This window comes from Saccopteryx bilineata, chromosome 2 (genome assembly GCF_036850765.1).
Source record: "Saccopteryx bilineata isolate mSacBil1 chromosome 2, mSacBil1_pri_phased_curated, whole genome shotgun sequence".
Taxonomy (NCBI): domain Eukaryota; kingdom Metazoa; phylum Chordata; class Mammalia; order Chiroptera; family Emballonuridae; genus Saccopteryx; species Saccopteryx bilineata.
The window spans coordinates 253,254,904-253,266,270 of NC_089491.1; the positions used below are offsets into that span (position 1 = coordinate 253,254,904).

Consider the following 11,367-nt stretch of genomic DNA (forward strand, 5'->3'; position numbering starts at 1 on the left):
ATACGTGAGTGTTTATTAGAATATTATAAATGCATGTATTTGTATTTTAAATGGCTTTTTAGGAGCTGCTATTAAATCTGATAAAAGAGCCTTGCTGGAATGAATCAAGCCACTATGATCATATTTATTGATATATAAATATATTGTTTTATATTAAAATATTTCTTAATATTAAACAAAATTTGTATCATTAGAATAAATCACACTTCATAATACTGTATAGAATTATTTATATGTTACTGGGCTCTCTTATTTTAAACATTTGTAGCAATATTTCATGGTAATGGACTGTAATTTTCCTTTATGCTTCATTTATAAGTAATGTGTGTTTATCAGTTCTATAACCAAATACTATGACAGCTATATTCTTTTAAGTATTCTGGAAAATATGAAGAATATAATTGGAACCCCCTAATCTTTGAAGGTTTGGTCAAGGTTCCCTGTGAAAATGTGTGTATCTTATGGCATTCAGTGAAGTATTTCATTACATTTTTAATTTTTCTACAGAAATTGTTTTGATAATTGCTATATTTCTACTAGAGCCAATTTTGTATGTGTAAGGCCAGTGACGCTGGTCATGCAGGTTCACATTGGATTCAGACAGACGGTAAAGGAACTGTAGAGCCAGAGTATGGTGGGCCATTCTGTTTATTAAAGTCTCACAAAGGTGGACAAATAAACAGGCAGGAAAGAACTGCTTCTCTCTCTCTCTCCAGACTCTCCAGCAAAACAGGCTGGGGGAACAAACCCCTTCTCTGGCAAACAGTAGCAAACAATGGCCCCTCCCAAGCAGGCAGGCAATCCACAACCTGCAATCTGCCGCCCTGAGGGCAAGCACCAGTCTCACATAGACTGTACACACATGGCGTTGCCCCGTGCTCAGGCAATATTTAGGCAAAGTGCAAGCGAGCAAACCTAACACACTTGTAACACATTGGTTTGCCCAATAGCATGTTTCAAGAAAAGCATGCATTTTATCTATTTTAATAGAGGTTATCTCTTAATTCTTATAAATTTTCCATTCTTACATGTTTGACCAAGGGGGAGCACTGCTGGGTTGCCCTGTGGTCTTGACACAACTGCTCAGTGAGGAACATTCACTAAAGAAGTTAAAAAATACAATAATAATAGTAATAAATAAATAACCATGGACCTTAAGTCTGGTCCTGTGATCACTGATGGAGACTCAGCAGCCCTGTGATCTCTGTCCTGGTGAAGTAGTGTGCACAGGGACCTTTTTATTTTCTTTTTCCCTGGGTAGGTGCTTCCACCCAAGACTCCCCCAAGCAATAAAGCCACATCCATCCTCCTCAGTCGGAGGTGTGAGCTGAGCTCAACCCCAGGGTTCAGGGAGGGGCTGGGCAGTAACTGAGGGACACACATTTGCATGGGCAGCCCCTCCTCTGGCAGAGGAGGGAGAAGAAAAGGAGGCCTGGGGCAGCCCAGCCCCACTGTGGGCTCAGGGCTGTGAGCACCATGGCCTGGGCCCCTCTCCTCCTCGTGCTCCTCTCTCACTGCGCAGGTGGGGACAGCGCTTGGGGATCAAGCCTCATTTCCCAGCTTTGTTCTCTGTATGCTCAAACTAATGTAAAACTTCACCCTGGTCTCTGCCTCAATGCTGACAGTGTGTGTATTTGCAGGTTCCCTGTCCCAGCCTGTGCTGACTCAGCCACCCTCCCTCTCTGCATCTCCTGGAGCATCAGCCAGACTCACCTGCACCCTGAGCAGTGGCTTCAGTGTTGGTGACTACGGTACAGTCTGGCACCAGCGGAAGCCAGGGAGTGCTCCCCGGTACCCCCTGTACTACACAGACTCATATAAGCACCAGGGCTACGAGGTCCCCAGTCATTTATCTGGATCCAAATACTCATCAACCAACTCAGGTGCCCTGCACATCACTGAGCTGCAGCCTGAGATGAAGCAGTCTGTTACTGTGCTACCTGGGACGGCAAGGCTAACAGTTACACAGTGTTCCAGACCCACAAGGGTGTGAGACAAACCTCCTCTCTGTTCTCCCGACCTGGTACAATCATCCCTGCTGGGCTGTGACCATGTCTGGCTCAGCCGTGACTCGTGTTGTCAGATCGTCATCCAGCACCTGCTGTTCCTGGGACCAGTATTTGTGCCAGTGTCACATCCTTGTCTCCGGTTCTTTTAATTATTTTTTTCCCTTCAGTTCAACTTTTAGATGGATTTCTTGCTCATATGTTCTTGGCGTGTCCATGTTATCACAGGCTACAATTCCTTGCTCAGAGACAGACATTTCCCATAGGAGACACTGTGGGGGACAAAGAGGCTGATTCAGACCAAGCACAGCTGAGGGTCACAGAGGGACTGAGGTGATTCTGGTCTGAGTGCTCCCATCTGAATGTTGTGATACAGCCAACATGCTGAATTAACTGTATTCTATATACGAGCAGAGAGCCATCAAAATTTCAAAAATAACAACAGTACTTTGTTTAAACAACATGTGTATTAAATACTTAAGGATAATTCTGAAAAAATTGAACGTCTTATATAGTGAAAAGTATAAAACATTGCAAGGAAATTAAACTTAAGTAGATATCTCAGTTTTTGGTTCAAAATAACAAAATGTGGTTAAGATGACAGCTTTTCCTAAATTGAATATAAAACTAATGGCAAAGTCTTCAGATAAAATACACTTTCAATGAGGATGAGGCAGAAAATTTCAGCCAAGAAATGGAAACTGTAAAAAAAGATGTAACTGAAACAGAGGCCCTGGAATAACTTTCTCTGCTTCCCTGAGACCTGCTGCATGGGGGGTGGGGAGGGGGGCTGCAGGAACCACACCAAGGAGAGGCGGGGACAGCAGCTTCCATCCCAGAAGTGAATTGTGTTTGTGTGAGAAAGGTCTTTGATTTTCCATCCAGGATTCACAGATGCAGGTTCCATTTGTAAGCCCTGGAAATACACTCAGGACCGGAAGTCAGTTTTGAGACACTGGATGAGAAGTCTTACTCAGCAAGTTGCAAGGACACACACAGTCTTTTATCGGAGTGAGGTGACAATCAGGAACGCGATCCTCTACAGCAGAAGCAGCAGTACGACGTGGACAGGGCGGCCTGGCAGCAAGAGCACCGGGCAGCAGCCCTCCAGCCGTGGGCCTGGGAGTTCTGTCTCTGAGCCTTCTGACATGGAACCTCTGGCTTCCGGTCTGGCAAGGGGTGCTTCCCATGGGTCTCTGAGACCCTGTCCCAAGTAAAGGCTGATCAGTAGGATGTGATAGAGAATGATTTAACGATGTGTTGCAGATCTGTGAAGAATGAAGATACAACCCCTCCCCCTCCCTCTGTGGTCTCATCTCTCTGTGGTCACTTTCCTTCCTCTGACTTCACAGCAGAGGTGACTGCTGGTAATTCTCTGACTGCCCCCTGAGGACCTGAAGACTCACCAAAGGTCTCTGGCTTTGAGGATAACAGAAATGTTTCTAATCTCATGTTCCCAATCTGGTTACTTCTCAGCAGACAGACACTTTATCTTGGGGACACAGATTTCCTCCCGGTAATAAATGGTAATGAATGGAAGGGTTAGTGGGAGGTGGATGCCAATGTCCTCAGCTCAGGGGTTAAGGACCGACCAGAATCAAACCAGAAGGATCCCATGCAATCTAATCTGAGGTCTTTGTCAAGAATCCAAGGATGTATTTTCCTCATCTGCATCCAACCCCTGTCTGGTGGCTCCCTTCCTGTCCACAGGAGGACACAGGAAGTCCCCTCCCTGCCTGGTCTTCTGACCCAACCCTCAGCTCTGAGCAGATGTGTTCCCTGTAAGCTCCTGCCCTCAGATACCAGGCTCCCTTGTAAGTACTGGGATTCCCGCAGAATCAGGAAACCAGGGGACACTGCTCTGAGTCACAGAGGTCATCTCAGCTGGCGGGAAAGTGAAACCTCAATGCCTGAGACCCACGTGCTTAGTCCTGGATGTGCCCCTCATCTTATGGCCGAGTCAGGGTGTCAGGGCGTGGTTCTGCTCAGAGTGGGTGAAATTTGTGACAGTTTATGAGGCAAAAGGGAGCCCACTGTCCTTGTCATTTCAACGTGCAAGGCACCTTCCTTAAGTCCATCAGTTCCTTGGAAGATTCTGGAAATGGAAGGTAAAGTCTCCATAGCAGATGTTGGGAATGAAACATGAGAATTTTGTGAATGTAAAGCTTCACAGTGAACCAAAGAGGGGGTCAGTAATGATGGTGAAATGAGTCTATTTTTGATGATTTTTAAAAATTGCAAACGTTTTAACTGGAAAAATACACATAACATTTTTAATACATGCTTAAATGCTACCAATTACATTCAATTACTACTCCTGGTTTTATAAAAGTAAATATACACATAAAGAAATAAAGAATACTCCTCAATGTCTTATTGACTGTGCATGTTTTTTCTAGAGACGAATATTTTTCCTAAAAATAAAAAACACCATCATCGCTAACATTTAATTTGGACCATTCATCCCGGCTGCTGACACAATGACTGTGAAAAATGGCAACCAGGGATGTATCAGATCAATAATAGATGTTTTTAAAAAGGAAGCTATTCCATGATGTGGAAACAATTTTATTTTTTATTTATTTTTTTTATTTTTTTTATTTTTTTTATTTTTTTTCATTTTTCTGAAGCTGGAAACAGGGAGAGACAGTCAGACAGACTCCCGCATGCGCCCGACCGGGATCCACCTGGCACGCCCACCAGGGGCGGTGCTCTGCCCCCCAGGGGGCGATGTTCTGCCCATCCTGGGCGTCGCCATATTGCGACCAGAGCCACTCTAGCGCCTGAGGCAGAGGCCACAGAGCCATGCCCAGTGCCCGGGCCATCTCTGCTCCAATGGAGCCTTGGCTGCGGGAGGGGAAGAGAGAGACAGAGAGGAAAGCGCGGCGGAGGGGTGGAGAAGCAAATGGGCGCTTCTCCTGTGTGCCCTGGCCGGGAATCGAACCCGGGTCCTCCGCACGCTAGGCCGATGCTCTACCGCTGAGCCAACCGGCCAGGGCCAACAATTTAATTTTTAAGTAATGCAGACTACCGCCATGTACATAGGGGACTGGAGAGTGAATTGAAAATTTATTAAAAGAATAAATCTAGGCTACAATGAATAAAAATATTATATAGTTTTTAAATTATTTCATAATATACATTATCTTGACCCAATTATAATTATATATATATTTGAAGGACAAATAATTACAAAATTCAACAATGAATAAAAAAGAACATTTGAACAAGTGGTGAAGTATTTTTTTACATAACAACACAGTAAAAATGTTAACACTGAAAGTCAGGGTATATAAGCACTTTTATTATTTACATTATTACTCATTTACACATGCATTCCCTTGAGAAGGTGTGGAGGTGCCTGTAAGCTAAATTGTTACTACAAATTCCTCTTGTTACAGGAATCAGTAAATGACAGACATAAGTTACTGATATCACACAGGGTCCTTGTGCCTTCACAGTGCCAGGCTCTCCAGCAGTGATGTGCCACGTGGTCCCTTCCAGGGTTCTGCGCGTACTCTGTCTGACTCAGACGCCCAGGCTCTGGTTTAATGTCAACGCCTTTGGCACCAGATAGAGCAGCAGAGTTGGGCTGACACCAACTGCTCCCACAGGAGTCCCAAACAGTGATGCTGGTGATCCCCAACCCTCAGCGTCTCGTATTGGTTTTTTGGCTCTAGATCTGGTCACTCATTCTCTGTGATGACCCGGGGCTGCTGTCTGAGGATAGAATGGGAAAAAGAAGAAGGGGGTTATGACTAGTTGAGATTTGAAGGGATCCTTGTATTAACCCAGGGCTCTAACCCTGGAAGCAAATGAGATAGAAGCCTTCCATCTGATCCCCAGCCTGGACTTTTGACTCGCTCTCACCTCATGTGACCAACACCAGACTTGGAGAAATATCTACAGTTATTTGTCCCTCAAGAACCAGGGTTCAGAGGCTCTTCCATGGATCTGTGAATCTTCTGTCCATTCCAATCTTTTTTTGTGAGATAGATAGAGAGGAAGAGATAGGGACAGACAACAAGGGAGAGAGAAAAGAAGCATCAATTCTTTGTTGCAGCACCTTAGTTGTTCATTGATTATTTTCTCATGTGAATTGATGAGAGGGGGCTACAGCAGAGTGAGTGACCCCTTGCTCAAGCCAGCAACCTTGGGCTCAAGTCAGAGACCTTGGGCTCAAGCCAGTGACCTTGGGTTCAAGCCAGCGACTTCTGGGCTGAAGCCAGCAACCATAGGGTCATGTCTGGGATCCCATGCCCAAGCCAGCGACCCTATGCTCAAGCTGATGAGCCTGCACTCAATTCAGTACCTCGGGGTTTCAAACCTGGGTCTTCTGCATCTGATTCTGATGCTTTCGCCACTGCATCACTGCTTAGTCAGGCCTATTTTTTTTTTTTTAATACAGAAAAGGGCTGAGGCTTAGAAAAAAATTAAATTAAGGCATTCACAAGGGGTCAGGTTGCCTATCATGAAGCATTTGGAAACTGATATAATAAAATCAAACTTTTTGTTACAGCAACATGAACATGTAGCTACATCAGGTATACACAATGAGTGACACAAACCCAATGTTATGGCTTTTTACAAGTGCATAGTTACTGCTGTAGTAATGATATCTGATTGAGTATAAAAAATAAAGTGGGAGGTTTAGAAAACCCTCTTGTAGTATTACAGTACTATATATGTGTGGTGTACTACATATATGTATGGACACACACACACATACATACACGTGTGCAGAATAATGGTCACTTCTTAAAAAGATGCAGTCTAGGTCACTGTAGTGAAATCCATTTCCAGATTCTTCTTCTAAACACGCTGGTGAAATCTCTCTGTTGAAGCTGAAAAGATGACTCCTTTAATGCTTCTCAAGCCTTTTGTGCAATGTAGTGTGAGTGACTGCCAAGAGAACTTTACGGAACGGGTTTGGAAGAGTTACATATGTTCTTACTATATTAACCAATCACTGTTGGTTCAACCTGTTGCTCCAAAGAGCCCAGAAAAAACTCTGTAAGATTTATAATTTATATTGCAGAAATAAAGGGACTATATATGTGTATATGTGTGTGTGTGTGTGTATATCAGTCTCTCAGGAAAATATAGCTTTTTAATAAACTTTGGGCCATCACATTTCAGTCTTGTTTTAACTCGAAGAATATGACAACCTTGAATAATGACTGCATTCATAGAAGGCAGTTAGCTTGGCTTATTTGGGGCAAGCTGTCGACTTGGCCGTCTAATAGACTGGTTTTGCTGAATCTTCATTGAAGTTTGAGGAGATGACCGTGCAAAGGGGTCTGGTGCCGAAGCCTTTTTAGGTATCTTTTTCACCAACCGACTCACCCACTTCTGCTGCTCTTCTGTAGAATTGGCTAATATCAACAGATTCTTTGCCATGGAAATATCGTAATACACTTTGCATGGTGCTATGATCTCCTCCTTTTTGTCCATGTGATCTTTGTGACATTTAATATGGCAGCGACGGCACTCTAAAGCAGGGGGAGGCTTGAACATGTGCCACAGCGGCTTCATGCAAGCCTCACAGTGGTTGGGAAGTGATAGAGAGTAGGAATGAATTCGTGTCCCTTGTGGCAAATATAGTTTGACTTTTCTTCCACTAGCTCCACTGGAAACTCTTGTTCCTTCTTACTTTCTCCTTCATTGGCATACAGAATCTGGAATATCCTTGGAATCTCTTTAGCGTCTGCTCTGTACACATCTGTCTGGGTGACTGGTCGGACATGAAACAACTTGTCTATGTCCAGAACCATGTAAGGGTTACATTGTTCTTTATCTTGTTCACTGTCATAGAAAAGAATCTTCTTACTGCTCACAATCACATACTTCCTGACCCAGCCAAACTTCTTCGTGTTGTTTCTTGTGGGCATTGAAAGCCACCCCTCTAGTCTTGATTCTGGAAAACCATCGTCTGCCTCCGCATCCCCAGGTCCACTGCTGATGCTGGAACAGTCCATGCCCAAGTGTAAGGCCTGCAGCTGTGACCGCAACTGCTCAATGTCGCTGTCCTTACTGTCCAGTGTCATCTGTAGTTCAATGCGGATCTGGCTCTCTTCAGCTATTTGAGCCTGCATTTCATTCAGCTCCTTCTGATACTTGATCATCTGCTGGGTCAGCTTCTCACGCTCCAACTTCAGCTCCATGTGCAGCTTCCAGTTCTCCTTCTCCTTCCTCCGCACGTCTATGTCGCTGCCACGCTTGACAGGCTCTTTCCGATTCATGATCTCAGCCAGCTTATTCACAGCTTGGGTCTTCAGTGTTCTCTCTGTTAGCAGCTGCTTCTCAAATTGCGCTTTAATAGCTGCTGCACTCGTCTCCTCCTCCTTCAGCCTTAAGAGTTGTTCTTGGGCATCTTTCAATTTATTTAATTATTCTTTCTCATTTGCAAGATTGGCAACATCACTAGTTAGTGTTCTATTAGTTTCTTCAAGAGACGCGATCGTGGCGTCCTTCTCACTGAGTTCCTGCTTGTGCCTTGCCATCATCTCCTTGATCTCCAGCTCCTTCATGATGTCCTTCTCCAGATCAGAATACTGCTCCTCAGCAATGGAGCGTGCCAGCTGCTCCGCGTCTGCCTTTGTCAGGGTGATCTCCAGCTGGGCAGCCAAAGAGTCCCTTTCATCCTGTAATTCCTGCTTCTGCTGTAACTCTTTACCAAGTTTGGTCTTTACTACACATTCCTCTTTAAGTTCCCTAACCTGTGTTTTATAGAGGGTCGAGAAATACTGTTCTGCTTCAAGCTGATCCTGGAGCTCTTTTATCTGCCCATCTGCATCCTGACGTTCTTTTCGAAGTTCAGCATTCTGTTTTTCCAAGTTCATTTTCATTTCCATAAGATGATTGTTCCCTTGTTTTAACTGCTTTTCTGACATTTTCAGTGTGTTGACTTGCTGCGTTTGCATCTTCAAGTCATTTTGTGTGAGGCAGCGCTTCTACTGTGTTTCCTGCTCTATTTTTAATGTCAAGTTTCTAACGTCTTCATTTAGCATGTCCTTCTGTTTAAGGAGCTTGTTTATCTTCTGCTGGGACTGTTTGAAGTCACAGTCTAATATGGAGCATCTTCTCTCAGCTTCCAATAACAAGTTTTCCACTTTCTGTTTTAAAATCCTTTCCTCCAAGAGCTTTTTCTCCATTTCTTTCATGGCTCCTGATTTAGCTTCTTCAATGGATTCATAAATCTTGTTTTTATCTGCCAGCCGTGCTTTTGTAGCTTTACGTTCAGCTTCTTCTTGTTCTAAGCTCTGCTGTATAGCTTTTAATTGGTATGTCCTATCTATCTCCATGTTGTTCTTTTCCTTTTCCAAGTCAGTGAATCTTTCCTGTAGTTGTCTCTTTTCCATCTCTACTTTCGCTAATAAGATTTACCCACTCTTTAAATCTTCTTCTAGGCCAGATACTCTACCTTGTAAATCATTAATTATCTCGGATCCATGGGTTTGGTCCCGCCTCTCAGATTCTAGAACCAACTGAAGGTTGATAGATTCCTTTTCAAGCTTTAACTTGGCAGTCTCCAACAGGCAGTTTTTATCTTGTAGATCTCTGTTTTTCTATTCCTGCTGCTGGATCTGTCTTGAACTTTCTACCTGGGTTTTTTCTCAACCAGGAGGCAGTATCTGATTCTGTCCTCAGCAAAGCATTGGTTTCATCCAGTTGTCTCTGGAGTTGATTTACTTTCTCAGTGGATAGTTGAGAGTTCTGATTTCTTTTTTTCAAATCTTCAAGTTGATCTTTTAAACTATTAACATCATTTTCCAAATTTCGTTTCTTGTCTGCTTCGTGATCGGCCTTCCGCTGATACTCAGCATTTTTGTTCTGCAGAAGGGCCTTTTCTCACTCTAGCTGTCTTAACGCCGACTCCACAGTTTTCCTTAAGGTAATCTCTTCTTCTAGCTCCTTTGCAACTTTCTCTAGGCGAGTATTAACAGATTTGCACTTCTGCTCCATCTCCTCCTTAGCCTGGATCTCGCTGGTAAGGTGCTCCTCCAATGTGTACCGTTTTTTCTGAATCTCTTGACTTTCTTCATTTTCCTTGATTGTATGGAATCATTTTCTCTACAAGAGGGACAATCAATTAATAACACATTTTCTCTGTAGTAGGTAAATCCTATAAAGGACAGCTGATTTCCCACAAAAGCTTTAGGAATTGGGAACGTCTCTACATCTCCTTTATCATCTTCAATGTCATCAAAATTGCTACTGTCTATGTCACTGCTGAGTTCAGGTACCACTGGAGCTGCCGTCTCTCTGATGTTATCCCAATTCCATTGACCATTCTTAAAGAAAGGATGTTGTTTGATTTCTTCTACCCCATTTCTCTCAAGGCGTACCTCCCTATCTGTTAGGAAGGCACAGATGAGATTTTTCGCATGTTTAGAAATTTCTGCGTCATCGGGGAAACACAGTGAATTCTTATGATCCATAACTTTGCTGTATGTTCCTACAAGTGAATCTGCATAAAATGGAGTATCCCCCACCAGCATCTCAAAAAGGAAAACACCCACAGACCACCAATCACATTCACGTCCGTAGTAACCATCACCCCCTTGTGATTTCATAGCCTCAGGTGATATATAATCAGGTGTTCCAACTGCTGTATCACAATGTACCATGCCTGTTTCATCCATCTTCATACACGTGCCAAAGTCTGCTAATTTTAGATGTCCATGTTTATCCAAAAGCATGTTGTCGGGCTTTACGTCTCTGTGAATTAGCCCCATTGAGTGTACGGCATCCAGAGCCAGGACAGCCTCAGCTGTATAAAATTTGGCCCGTTTCTCAGGCACGTCGTAGTTACTCATAAGGTTTACTAGGTCTCCACCAGGCATGTACTCCATTACCACGTACAGATACTCATCATCTTGAAAGGCACAAAAAAGTGAACCACCCAGGGGCTGTTGGCAAAGGCCATAATACCTCTTTCTTCCCAGAAAAAAGCAGAATCTGATATTTTTATCATTTCAAACTTACTAAGAAGCTTCATAGCATAAACCTGTGATGCTTTATGACTAACCAACTGGACTTCCCCCAAAGTACCTCTTCCAATAACTTTTACAACATCGTAGTCTTCTGCCTTCATCTGTAGACCTCTGATTTTTTTCACAATTTTCTCATATCTATTATATTTAAGAAATTATCTATATTCTTGTTTTTCCTGAGAGCAGGAAAATCCAAATCAAGGACCAAGGAATTTAAGCCATCCAGCAGGCTCTCCACGTTGATGGGCGAGCGAGGGTCTCAGATCAGCGCCTCCAGCTTCCTCTGGCCGCTGGCGTCCGCCCCGTCCCCCGACACGAACTCCGGGGCGCCGGGCATTTTCCCCCGTCGGCGGGGGCCGGCTCAT

The 11,367-nt window shown here is 43.8% G+C and overlaps 1 pseudogene; it reads right to left on the reverse strand.

The window, feature by feature from the left end:
• Positions 1 to 7,078: 7,078 nt before the first annotated feature.
• On the reverse strand, positions 7,079 to 11,367 carry LOC136325530 (rho-associated protein kinase 2 pseudogene; annotated as a pseudogene).